General features: G+C 37.3%; 1 pseudogene; it reads right to left on the reverse strand.

Moving 5' to 3' along the window:
- Positions 1 to 3,193: 3,193 nt before the first annotated feature.
- LOC114526794 lies at positions 3,194 to 4,105 on the reverse strand (annotated as a pseudogene).
- Between the last annotated feature and the right edge of the window lie 468 nt (positions 4,106 to 4,573).

Raw genomic sequence — 4,573 nt, forward strand, 5'->3', positions numbered from 1 at the left:
GGATAGGATATTTTTAAATAAGATATTTTTCAGCAATAGCAGCCTGTTTCAGCAGTTCCTATACACCGATAAGAGTATTTCAGGTGTTGTTGTTTTCAAAACTATATACGCAGACTTATGCGAAAAGGTAAATGCCATCCTTTCTATAAAAGTAAAATGAAATTTTTTTAGAAAGTGTGTCAGTTTCTTATTTCTTTTTCTGTTTTTAGATTTAAAATACTACTGAAAAGAAACGAACACAAGAAACTAAAATGACGGACCAAAAAAAGCCTGTTTGAATCAAAGTAAGGTTTCAACTTAGAATTTTCATTGGCATATATGGCCCCTAAATGTGAAAATACAAAAAATATGCCAAGCATGTGTATATAATGGTAACTACAACTCCTGTTAGAATTATTTCAGCCTCCTAATCAAAACTAGGTTGCGCTAAAACTAAACATAGCTGTCAAACAAGTAGTTGCATCTTTTCATGATGTGCTTCAACACAAAAAGAAGGACATTCTCTAAAGTTATTTTTCTTGCATGCAGTCGATATTTAGCAAAAATAATAGCAGGGGATTTAGTATGGAAAAATATTTTGTCCATTTTTTAATGAATAAATAGCCACAGGCGATATATAAGGGATAATTTTTATGTGAATCTTCGACCTTCGTGATAGGTCACAAAATGGTTTATTAATAAAAAAATCCAAAATTCTGAATTTTTTTTATATGGACTTAAGAGCGGCTCCGTGTAAATATCAACCGAAGTCATGCAAAATAAAAAAATCGAAATTTATGAATTTATTTCAGAATAATCATTATGGGTCGCTTATTAACGAAAAATAATTCTAATATCGATTGAACGAATATTGAGGCTGGAGAGAGCTCGGTTTTGCAGAGAGGCTCTCAGACGAAGAAAAGAGGTAGGAAAATAGGGCTGCGCTTCAGCGCAATGTGATGGGGAAACACAGCATTGTTCGCCAAACCAAATATATCACATTAAAGGTAGGTAAATACTTCCGCTTTCTGCTGATTTTCAAAGCAATCGAAATAAAGTATAATTTTTGACAGGTTTTTGAAATTTAATCTTCCTATCGGACATTTCGTGACACCCAATTTAAGCAATGTTCAAGCGCGATAAATCCAGCATGATACATGTTTTTTTGGAAAGTTGTTCTTTTTTCCAATTAGAGTAACTCATGGCCTCTAGAATGACGCCAAAAGTTTAGTAATTAAAATATCTTCTAATCCCTTCCAGTGGTATTTCTAGTCCATTGTTAACCTTTTTCCAGACCTGATGAAGTTGTGTTCCTTGCGAGTACTTTTCTGCCCATATTTCTAAATAACATACACTGGATGAAAACTGATGGCAGTCAACCTCAATTTACTGGTGGCATAAATTAAGCAACAAAATAGAGTTTACCCCCTGGAACAGTATATCAAAAGGTGAAAGCAATTTGGTGGTATTGAAATCTTGAAATACACACAGTAAACCTTATTTGGCACGGCGGGAAAGTTTTTTTTTGTAAAAAGCAATTGAATTTGCATTCCATGTAATTTTGGTATTGCCACTTGTTTGTTAGTTTTGCCATGTGAATGAGCAGTGCTGGGAAGTGTTGATTGGAAACCGAGCAATAAGCTGTCCTCAATGTTTACAGGAAAATCTGTGCTGTGGCGCATTTTCAGTATATCAGTAGGAATTCAGTTTTCAGGTGCAAATACGTTCGACTGCAAGAAAATACTCATAAACAAAAATATACTTTACGATAGCCCATGCCCGATGTCCTGCAAATTTTCATCCTATTTCGAAAATCCTAATAACATGCACATCTCTGCTGGTGTATTTTTCATTGCGAGCTATGAACAACATTTATCAATGCTTAGCAAACATGCAACTTTCAGGTAACTCCTGTAATATAAGGGAGGCATAATCGTAATTAACATCTGTTTAACTGGCATGAAAAAATGTGACTCAAGACAGCACTTCATCTCGCCCTTGACTGCACAGCAAAAAAACCCAAGTTGTCTGGTCGATGGAAACATGACTGAACATGTTGGTTGCCCTGCACAGCGCGAACATGGTCATCGTATTTACTTGTTTGAGCTCCGCTGCGCTCTTTAAATTTTTAGAACTTCGGATGGGGCGCTTAATCGAGGGCGGTGCTCTTTAAAAAAATATTTTTTGTGAATTGTAACAAAAACTTCCAACAAAAAGAATTGAAAGTTAGATTTAGCCATATGTCCCCATTTTGACAACGACAGTATAAACAGTCATGTCAACCCGGCGCTTGCCTCTATTGAATACTTGCGAATCTAAGTTAATTTCCAAAGTAAGGGTTCTCGAATATCATTGTAAATTTAAACAGCATTCAAAAGGTTCATGAGATTTAAAGCCAAATTAGTTTTTTTGCTCTAATTTTATGACAATTTAAGCAATTACCACAAAACTTGGCCTGAATCTAGAAATTACTCATATACAACTTCTAACACTAGTTACCGTGACCTCAACTCAATGGTCACCATGGCAACAACAAAAAACCACGGCAAAGCAAGACGCTTGTGGCAGGAATATCTGAGGGGGGAAAATAGATATCAACCTCAAATTTGTTAAGGTGGTTTGTATGCAACAAGTAGCCAGATTTTGATTTCGTCAAATACATCAGTCAAAATCGGATAAAAAGACAGTTTCCATAGCAACAGGCAAAATATTGCAAATTCGGCAAAACTGTCTATTCATTGCATAAAGTACTAAGAGATACACTTGCAGTCCAAAAATTGAGGTAATCCATCAAAACCTCTTTTATTTAGAGCTTCCATGAGTTTCGTACTATACAATGTTGTCGTTTTGAGAAAACGTACGTTAAAGATGAGCAAGCAATTTTAAACTAATTTACAGCTTAGGAAAAGTACAGAATTGCACTAATTATTTTTATTTGGGTTCCAAGGTGTTCAGGGAAAATAATTCTGTACCATATAACATTATATACTATATTTGTTTAGATATTATATATCAACAACATATTTAGATATTATGTAACAACATGTTTAGATATTATATACCAACAACAGTCAGTAGCATCAAGTGATTCAAGTCCGCTTATTCTTACTAGCGACATCTGATGTTGGCACAGCAATTTCCATGCTAGACCCATCCTTGTCCTTGACAGTCCTCTTCCTTTTCTTTTTCTTCTCTTGAAGGTCAGGTTGGGAGCTCAAACTAAGCCTCCTGGTTGGTATGACTCCTTATCACCCTTGGATTTCCGCATAGCACGAAGTTTCCTTCTCTGGTTCTTGTATTTCTCGGTGACCTTCTTGGAAGCTGTTTGAAGTCGAACTCTGTCCTGAAGTCTAAGAGCTCTCATTGAATTCTCTCCAGGAGTAACTCCACATAAAACCATAAACATTGCCTTGCTAGCAGCACCAGTGTTGAAAACTGCCACTGTTTCACAAGCAGCAATACGAACTCACCGTGCCCCACAAAACTTGGTTTTTGGACATTTTGACCATAGCATTCCATTGGCAGATTCATTTTGATTTTGAGTCATGCCCTTCAAACATCTAAGCAAGAGATCATGGTTGGATAATCTTGTAAAGGTGGGCTCCAACTCTTCCATAAAAACTGGAGGTAGCCGATTATCCTCACTATACGTAGATGTTCCCTCATTTATGTCTTTCCAGTATTTACACCATGTATCACCAGATCTTGGACAGTAATGATGTTGCTCTTGTAGGGGTTTGGAGTCATCCCTAATGATATGGTGTTGAATCGCCTTTATGCTCCTCTTCATTCCTTGTAAATTACCTTTGTTCTCCCTAATAGCTTTCCCGTAATAATTTTGCATCTTGTCAATTGTCTTGTCCGTTAGCCGTCCCTTTCCTCCAACACTCTTGCCATCTGATAATTTTTTTCCTTTGTGATCATTCTTGTACTTCCTCAATGCTGTTCCTAGTCTCTTCTGCACATGTCCCACACACTCCTCCTTCCTTACTTCATAATTTGTCACCAACGCTTCCTTTATCCGCCTGAAGCTGCTGCTGTCGCCCTCACCGACAAAGGTTGTATACTTTAGTCGCCTTGTTTCAACGCTTCTGCCGAAGATCTCCACAGCTGCAACAGCCTCCATTTCTTCTGAAGAGCCCTGATGGTTGATTTGACACTTTTGTTTATGTCCCTCTTTCCACTGTTTATATTTCTCACTTTCCTTATCCTCTGCGCATGTTCCTTGCACTCACGACAGAAAAGAGACTTAACTTCATAATCTAGTATTTCCCCAGTGTCCACTGAGATGACAAAAATTACACCAATTTTAGAAGAATGTCCTCTTTTTTGGCAAGTACCATCGACAGTTACAGCAACATGGGCAATGTCTGTCTTACCATCACCATTCTCGATATTATCTAGTTGTTCGAACAAAATCTTTTCTCGCAACCTTTGTGCCGCATCTTGCATCACTTGTTCAGCATGGCTTCTAGCAGTCTGTTCAATTTGAATCAAGTGTTCATTGTATGCTTTTTTAGTAACTGGAGGGGGCAAATTCATTCCACCACAAAACTGTGCAAGTCCCGCATGACCAATGTGGTGAGCCGCTAGC

The sequence above is a fragment of the Dendronephthya gigantea genome, unplaced genomic scaffold, assembly GCF_004324835.1.
Source record: "Dendronephthya gigantea isolate DGI-Jeju-01 unplaced genomic scaffold, DenGig_1.0 000041F, whole genome shotgun sequence".
Lineage (NCBI taxonomy): Eukaryota > Metazoa > Cnidaria > Anthozoa > Malacalcyonacea > Nephtheidae > Dendronephthya > Dendronephthya gigantea.